Raw genomic sequence first — 9,456 nt, forward strand, 5'->3', positions numbered from 1 at the left:
CGAGGATTGTTTATATTACAGCAGGAATTATTCCAGCCCTAATCAGAGGCCCTGCGAGGTTTCGGCATTCGAGGTATTTCTTTACCCAAGGACACTCTCCAATCCTATAATTTCCATTTCCCCAGACGCCCCTGATTGAAAGCAAACATTTTATATTTGGAAAGGAAAAGGGCCATGTGCTATTCATAGCCCAGCCAGGCTGTCCAAGCGGGGCAAGGGGGCGGGCCTGGTGGGATGGACGGATCTGAGAGGGCAGAAGGGGCGTGGGCTGGGTCCCTGGGGTTGAGGGGGTGGGCAGACCCTAGAGCACTATGCCATGGGGAGACTGAGGACAAGGTGGGGAATATGAGCCTCCTTTTTCCTCTTCCATTTCCTCACTGCCTCACCGAGTAGCTCCCACTATTTTTTCCAGGTAAGGACATGGATACCCCCAGTCTTGGAATGGGGCTGAATAAAGTATTAGTACTGTAATTTGGTATGGTCATGGGGCCCCTGGTCTCCACTTTGGGCTCAGCCAAGGTCCCAGGACCAGCTCCTATGTCTCTTCCCGGCACTGCGTACCCCTCCCACATTACTTACCTGCCATGACCCCAGACCTTCTCAGGGACCAAGAGGTTCACCAAGGTCACTGCTAGCCTCCAGGCCTGGTCTCTGCCCTCACCTTTCTCTCCTGACTCAGGGTCTACCCTCTTGCTATGTGTCAAAGGTCCAGGCAATGACCATGTGTCCCTTACTGGGACCATGGTCCCCCCTAAGTAGCCGATGTGTATCTAGCCCTTTCTGCATGCCCGATACTGCTAAGCCTTTTCTAAGATACTTCTATTAATCCTTTGAAGCATACATTATTGTTATTCCATTTTATGGATAAAGAAACCAAGTCTTGGGCTTAAATAAAGTCACCAAGGTCCCATTTCTGTTTTCTTGCATCTCAGTATCTCACTGCTTGCTTCCTAAGGCCAGTGAGATAAACTGAGGCATGTGTCCAGGTCACAGCTCACCCGGTACATGCTAAGTGGTAGGCATTTGATTCGCATTTGAATGAATGCATCTCAGGGCAGCAGGGACACAGCGGGAAGCTTTGTTTCCCTCTGTATTAAATCTGTACTGTTCAATGATTGAGAAATAATTTTTTTCTTAAAATTTAATTTTTATTTTTATCAAAGTAATTCATACTTAGTTTTGTTAGCTGCTTTACTGAGTATAATTTATGTACAATAAAATGCACATAAAATTCCTGCAAGTGATGCTCCTGCGCAACCGCTGGTGCAGCATGACTGCCGCTCCATGACCGCCTCCTGGTGTCCACGGACCCACCACTGAGATGATGTGTGGTGCACCCCCCGCTAAGCAGCTGGCATGGCTGAGATCCAGGCCATTGCTGACAAAGTGAAGCCTCTGCTGGAAGAGAAGGAAAACAAGAAGTTCCTGGTGTTCAACGCTGTGGAGTTCAAAAGCCAAGGGGTTTCTGGGAGGACCTTCTTCATCAAGGTTCAAATGGATGATGACTTCGTGCACATTCAAGTGTTTGAAAGCCTTCCACAGGAGAACAAGCCAGTGGCCTTGACCAGCTACCAGATCCACAAAGGCAGACAAGACGAAGTGATGTGCTTCTAGTCCTGATTTTGCACAGAGTCCATCTCCCACATGGGTCTCACCTCTGCAAACTTGTCTGGGACCACAGGCGGTGCCACTTGGGGTGGAGGTGAGACCCACATCTCGGGTGTCTCTGTTCCTAGCTTTCATTGTGTTCATTTTTTCCCCATCCAATAAATGATCTTAACTAAATTACTTTCAAGGAGGGCTTCTGTTATCTTTAAATACATACATACATACATACATATATATATATATATATATATTCTGTCTTCGCACAAAAATGTAAAAAATTGATTGCTTTTTTAAAAAGCTTTATTGTTGATATAATTCACATATGATACAATTCACCTACTTAAAGCATCCCAGTCAACGTTTTTTTGGCATATTACATTATTTTCAATTGTAGTGAAATGTGTACAGCATAAAATTTTCAATATTAATCATTTTAAGTACAAAATTCAGTGGCAGCACTTATACTCACAATGTTGTGAAACCAAACAGAAACTGTCTCCATTAAACATTAACTCCACAATCCCCACTCCTCTCAGTCTCTGGCACTCACTTCTTTCTGCTTCATTGACTACGCTAAAGCCTTTGATTGTGTGGATCACAACAAACTGTGGAAAATTCTTCAAGAGGTGGGAATACCAGACCACCTTACCTGCCTCCTGAGAAACCTGTATGCAGGACAAGAAGCAACAGTTAGAACTGGACATGGAAAAATGGACTGGTTTCAAATTGGGAAAGGAGTACATCAAGGCTGTATATTGTTACCCTGCTTATTTAACTTATATGCAGAGTACATCATGAGAAATGCCAGGCTGGATGAAGCACAAGCTGGAATCAAGATTGCTGGGAGAAAGATCAGTAACTTTAGATATGCAGATGGCACCATGCTTAAGGCAGAAAGCAAAGAGGAACTAAAGAGCTTCTTTATGAAAGTGAAAGAGGAGAGTGAAAAAGCTGGCTTAAAACTCAACATTTAAAAAACAAAGATCATGGCATCCAGTCCCATCACTTCATGGGAAATAGATGGGGAAACAATGGAAACAGTGACAAACTTTATTTTCTTGGGCTCCAAAATCACTGCAGATGGTGATTGCAACCATTAAATTAAAAGATACTTGCTCCTTGGAAACAAATCTATGACCAATCTACACAGCATATTAAAAAGCAGAGACATTATTTGCCAACAAAGGTCCATCTAGTCAAGGCTATGGTTTCTCCAGTAGTCATGTGTGGATGTGACAGTTGGACTATAAAGTAAGCTGAGCGCCAAAGAATTGATGCTTTTGAACTGTGATGTTGGAGAAGACTCTGGAGAGTCCCCTGGACTGCAAGGAGATCCAACCAGTCTATCCTAAAGGAAACCAGTCCTGAATATTCATTGGAAGGTGAATGAATTGGATGCTGAAGCTGAAACTCCAATACTTTGGCCACTTGATACAAAGAACTGACTCACTAGAAAAGACCCTGATGCTGGAAAGGTTGAAGGTGGGAGGAGAAGGGGAAGACAGAGGATGAGATGGTTGGATGGCATCACTGACTCAATGGACATGAGTTTGAGCAAGCTCTGGGAGATGGTGATGGACACAGAAACCTGGCGTGTTGTAGTCCATGGGATTGCAAAGAGTCAGACATGACTGAGCAACTGAACTGAACTGAACCGAGTAAGTATGAATCAATATCTCATCCTGGCTTTGATTTGCATTTTCTTGAGGCTGAGAGGCCCTCCACTCCTGGGTGGCAGATCAGCTCCAGGGCAGACAGCGATTACTGGGTAGAAGATAGGCCCTAGGGTGGCCAGTAGCAGCAAAGAGGCTGGGAAGCTCCAGCCTCCCTGGACTCCCTTCCCAGCCACTCCAGCAGGGCCTTTGCCTCCATCCTGGGCCGCACACTGACCAACACCCAACAGCCAGTCAAGGTTTATACACTCAACGAGCACCAGCTGTGGGACAACCAGGGCACCAGGGCACTGGGCACATGTCCAGCTACATGGAGTGGTGAAGGGCATGTCCCTGCTAGTTAGGGCCTCACAAAATGTGGTCCACTGGAGAAGGGAATGGCAAACCACTTCAGTATTCTTGCCTTGAGAACCCCATGAACAGTATAAAAAGGTAAAAAGGTATGACATTGAAAGATGAGCTCCCCCATCCCTACCCATGGTCAATAGGTGTGCAATATGCTACTGGAGAAGAGTGGAGAAATAGCTACAGAAAGAATGAAGAGGCTGAGCCAAAGCAGAAATGATACCCAGTTGTGTTTGTCTGATGGTGAAAGTAAAGTCCAACACTGTAAAGAATAATATTGCATAGGAACCTGTAAGGTCCATGAATCAAGGTAAATTGGATGTGGTCAAACAGGAGATGGCAAGAACAAACATCCACATTTTAGGAATCAGTGAACTAAAATGTATGGGAATGGGTGAATTTAATTCAGATGATCATTATATGTATAGCTGTGGGCAAGAATCCCTTACAAAAAATTAGTAGACCTCATAGACAACAAAAGAGTCCAAAATGCAGTACTCAAAATGGCTGCAATCTCAAAAATGACAGAATGATCTTGGTTCGTTTCTAAGGCAAACCATTCAACATCACGGAAATCCAACTCTATGCCCCAATAGCTTAGTAAAGAATATGCCTGTAATGCAGGAGACCCCGGTTCGATTCCTGGGTCAGGAAGATCCACTGGAGGAGGGATAGGCTACCCATTCCAGTATTCTTGGGCTTCCTTTGTGGCTCAGCTGGTAAAGAATCTGCCTGTGATGTAGGAGACCTAGGTTTGATCCCTGGGTTGGGAAGATTCCTGTAGGAGGTGCATGACAACTCAGTATTCTTGTTCAGTATTCTTGCCTGGAGAATTCCGTGGACTATACAGTCCATAGGATCACAAAGAGTTGGATGTGACTGAGCAACTTTCACTTTCACTTTCATGCCCCAACCACTAATGCTGAAGAAGATGAAGTTGAATGATTCTATGAAGACTTACAAGACCTTTTAAAACTAATGCCAAAGAAAGATGTCCTTTTCATTATAGGGGACTGGAATACAAAAGTAGAAAATCAACAGATACCTGGAATAACAAGCAAGTTTCGCCTTAGAGTACAAAATAAAGCAGGGCAAAAGCTAACAAAGTTTTGCCAAGAGAACACATAGGTCATAGCAAACACCCTCTTCCAACAACATGAGACAACTCTACACATGGACATTGCCAGATGGTCACTACTGAAATCAGATTGATTATATCCTTTACCGCCAAAGATGGAGAAGCTCTATACAGTCAGCAAAAGCAGGCCTGGAGCTGACTGTAGCTCAGATCATCAGTTCCTTATTGCAAAATTCAGGCTCAAATCAAGGTAAGTAGGGAAAACCAGTAGCCTATTCAGGTATGACCTACATTAAATCCCTTATGATTATACAGTGGAGGTGACAAATAGATTCAAGTGACTAAATCTGGTAGACAGGGTGCCTGAAGAACTCTGGACAGAGGTTTGTAACATTGTAGAGGAGGTGGTGACCAAAATCATCCCCAAGAAAAAGAAATGCAAGAAGGCAAAGTGGTTGTCTGAGAAGTTCTTACAAATAGCTGAGAAAAGAAGAGAAATGAAAAGCAAAGGAGAAACGGAAAGATATACGCAACTCAATGCAGAGTTCCTGAGAATAGCAAGGAGAGAGAAGAAAGCCTTCTAAAGTGAACAATGAAAATAAATAGAGGGGAAAAAACAGAATGGGAAAGACTAGAGATGTCTATAAGATAATTGGAGATACCAGGGGAACATTTCATGCAAAGATAAGCATAATAAAGGACAAAAACAGCAAGGACCTAACAGAAGCAGAAGATATTAAGAAGAGGTGGCAAGAATATACAGAAGAACTGTACAAAATAGCTCTTAAAAGACAGGCATTCTGGAGTCTGAAGTCAAGTGGGCCTTAGGAAGAATTACTATGAACAAAGCTAGTGGAAGTGATGGAATTTCAGTTGCTGCTGCTGTTGCTGAGTCACTTCAGTCGTGTCTGACTCTGTGTGACCCCATAGACGGCAGCCCACCAGGCTGCCCCATCCTTGGGATTCTCCAGGCAAGACCACCAGAGTGGGTTGCCATTTCCTTCTCCAATGCATGAAAGTGAAAAGTGAAAGTGAAGTCGCTCAGTCGTGTCCGACCCTCAGCGACCCCATGGACTGCAGCCTTCTAGGCTCCTCCATCCATGGGATTTTCCAGGCAAGCGTACTGGAGTGGGGTGCCATTGCCTTCTCCGGAATTCCAGTTGAGCTATTTCAAATCCTAAAAAATGATGCTGTGAAAGTACTGCACTCAATATGTGAGCAAATTTGGAAAACTCAGCAGTGGCCACAGGACTGCATAAGGTCAGTTTTCATTTCAATCCCAAAGAAAGGCAATGCCAAAGAATGTTCAAATTACCATACAATTGCACTCATTTCACATGCTAGCAAGATTATGCTCAAAATCCATCAAGCTGGACTTCAGCAATATGTGAACTGAAAGCTTTGATGTACAAGCTGGATTTAGAAAAGGCAGAGGAACCAGAGATCAAATTGCTAACATTTACTGGACCATAGAAAAAGCAAGAGAATTAAAAAAAAAAAAGCAATCTACTTCTGCTTCATTGATTATTCTAAAGTCTATGACTGTGTGGATCACAACAAACTGTGGGAAATTCTTAAAGAGAAGGAATACCAGACCACCTTACCTGCCTCCTGAGCAACCTGTATGCAGGTCAAGAAGCAACAGTTAGAAATGGACATGGAAAAACAGACTGGTTCCAAATTTCGAAAGGAGTACATTAAGGCTGTATATTGTCACCCTAGTTATTTAACTTACAGAGTTCAGTTCAGTTCAGTTGCTCAGTCATGTCCGACTCTTTGCGACCCCATGAATCTCAGCATGCCAGGCCTCCCTGTCCATCAGCAACTCCCAGAGTTCACCCAAACTCATGTCAGTTGGCATCATGAGTTGGCATCAAGTCAGTGATGCCATCCAGCCATCTCATCCTCTGTTGTCCCCTACTCCTCCTGCCCCCAATCCCTCCCAGCATCAGGGTCTTTTCCAATGAGTCAACTCTTCACAGGAGGTGGCCGAAGTATTGGAGTTTCAGCCTCAGCATCAGTCCTTCCAATGAACACCCAGGACTGGTCTCCTTTAGGATGGACTGGTTGGATCTCCTTGCAGTCCAAGGGACTCTCAAGAGTCTTCCCCAACACCACAGTTCAAAAGCATCAATTTTTCGGTGCTCAGCCTTCTTCACAGTCCAACTCTCACATCCATACATGACCACAGGAAAAACCATAGCTTTGACTAGACGGACCTTTGTTGGCAAAGTAATATCTCTGCTTTTTAATATGCTATCTACATTGGTTGTCTTTTAATTTCATGGCTGCAGTCACCATCTGCAGTGATTTTGGAGCCCAAAAAACAAAGTCTGACACTGTTTCCACTGTTTCGCCATCTATTTCCCATGAAGTGATGGGACCAGATGCCATGATCTTAGATTTCTGAATGTTGAGCTTTAAACCAACTTTTTCACTTTCCTCTTTCACTTTCATCAAGAAGATTTTTAGTTCCTCTTCACTTTCTGCCATAAGGGTGGTGTCATCTGCATACCTGAGGTTATTGATATTTCTCCCGGCAATCTTGATTCCAGCTTGTGCTTCATCCAGCCCAGAGTTTCTCGTGATGTACTCTGCATATAAGTTAAATAAGCAGGGTGACAATATACAGCCTTGACGTACTCCTTTTCCTATTTGGAACCAGTCTGTTGTTCCATGTCCAGCCCTAACTGTTGCTTTCTGACCTGCATACAGGTTTCTCAAGAGGCAGGTGGTCTGGTATTCCCATCTCTTTCAGAATTTCCCACAGATTATTGTGATCCATGCAGTCAAAAGCTTTGGCATAGTCAATAAAGCAGAAATAAATGTTTTTCTGGAACTCTCTTGCTTTTTCCATGATCCAGCAGATGTTGGCAATTTGATCTCTGGTTCCTATGCCTTTTCTAAAACCAGCTTGAACATCAGGAAGTTCACGGTTCACATATTGCTGAAGCCTGGCTTGGAGAATTTTGAGCATTACTTTACTAGCATGTGAGATGAGTGCAATTGTGCAGTAGTTTGAGCATTCTTTGGCATTGCCTTTCCTTGGGATTGGAATGAAAACTGACCTTTTCTAGTCCTGTGGCCACTGCTGGGTTTTCCAAATTTGCTGGCATATTGGCTGCAGCACTTTCACAGCATTATCTTTCAGGATTTGAAATAGCTCAACTGCAATTCTATCACCTCCACTAGCTTTGTTCATAGTAATGCTTTCTAAGGCCCACTTGACTTCCCATTCCAGGATTTCTGGCTCTAAGTGAGTGATCACACCATCGTGATTATCTGGGTCATGAAGATCTTTTTTGTACAGTTCTTCTGTGAATTCTTGCCTCTTCTTCTTAATATCTTCTGCTTCTGTTAGGTCCATACCATTTCTGTCCTTTATCGAGCCCATCTTTGCATGAAATGTTCCCTTGGTATCTCTAATTTTCTTGAAGAGATCTCTAGTCTTTCCCATTCTATTGTTTTCCTCTATTTCTTTGCATTGATCACTGAGGAGGGCTTTCTTATCTCTCCTTGCTATTCTTTTGAACTCTGCATTCAAATGGGAATATCTCTTTGCTTTTCTCTTTGCTTCTCTTCTTTTAACATGCAGAGTATATCATGTGAAATGCCAGGCTGGATGACTCACAAGCTGGAATCAAGATTGCTGGGGGAAATATCAGCAATCAGGTATTTAGATGATACTACTTTAATCACAGAAAGCAAAGAGGAACTAAAGAGCCTCTTGATGAAGGTGAAAGAGGAGAGTGAAAAAGCTGGCTTAAAACTCAACATTCAAAAAACAAAGATCATGGCACCCAGTCCCATCATTTCATGGCAAATAGATGGGGTAAAAATGGAAACAGTGTCAGGTTTCATTTTCTTGGGTTCCAAAATCACTGCAGATGGTGACTACAGCCATCAAATTAAAAGATGCTTGCTCCTTGGAAGGGGCTTCCCTGGTGGCTCAGCTGGTAAAGAATCTGCCTGCAATGAGAGAGACCTGGGTTTGATCCCTGGGTTGGGAAGATCCCCTGGAGAAGGGAAAGGCTACCCTCCAGTATTCTTGCTTGGAGAATTCCAGGGACTGTATAGACTATGGGGTCGCAAAGAGTTGGTCATGACTGATGAGAAAAGCTATGACAAACCTAGACAGCATATTAAAAAGCAGAGGCATCATTTTGCTGGCAAAGGTCCATATTATCAAAGCTATGGTTTTTCCAGTAGTCATGTGTGGATGTGAGATTTGGGACATAAAGTAGGCTGAGTGCCAAAGAATTGATGCTTTTGAACTCCAGTGCTGGAGAAGACTCTTGAGAGTCCCTTGGACAGCAGGAAGATCAAACCAGTCAATCTATAGGAAATCAACCCTGAATATTCATTGGAAGGACTGATGCTGAAGCTGAAGCTCCAATACCTTGGCCAACTGAAGGACACAGTCAACTCTTTGAAGAGTCTGATGATAGGAAAGATTGAGGGCAGGAGGAGAAGTGGGTGACAGAGGATGAAATGATTGGATGGCATCACCAACTCAATGGACATGAGTTTAAGCAAACTCAGGAAGACAGTGAAGGACAGGGAAGCCTGGTGTGCTGCAGTTCATGGGGTCACAAAGAGTCAGACATGATTTAGTGACTGAACAACAGCAATGATGTTAAGCATTCTTTCATGTATTTTCATGTTGGTCATTTGTATATCTTCATTGGAGAAATGTCTATTTAAATCCTTTGCCTGATGTTTAATTGGGTTGTTTGTTGTTTTTATTACAGA

At 43.4% G+C, this 9,456-nt stretch overlaps 1 pseudogene; it reads left to right on the forward strand.

Moving 5' to 3' along the window:
• Positions 1–1,321: 1,321 nt before the first annotated feature.
• LOC102416032 lies at positions 1,322–1,788 on the forward strand (annotated as a pseudogene).
• Positions 1,789–9,456: the final 7,668 nt, after the last annotated feature.

This window comes from Bubalus bubalis, chromosome 3, assembly GCF_019923935.1.
Source record: "Bubalus bubalis isolate 160015118507 breed Murrah chromosome 3, NDDB_SH_1, whole genome shotgun sequence".
In the NCBI taxonomy this organism is placed as follows: domain Eukaryota; kingdom Metazoa; phylum Chordata; class Mammalia; order Artiodactyla; family Bovidae; genus Bubalus; species Bubalus bubalis.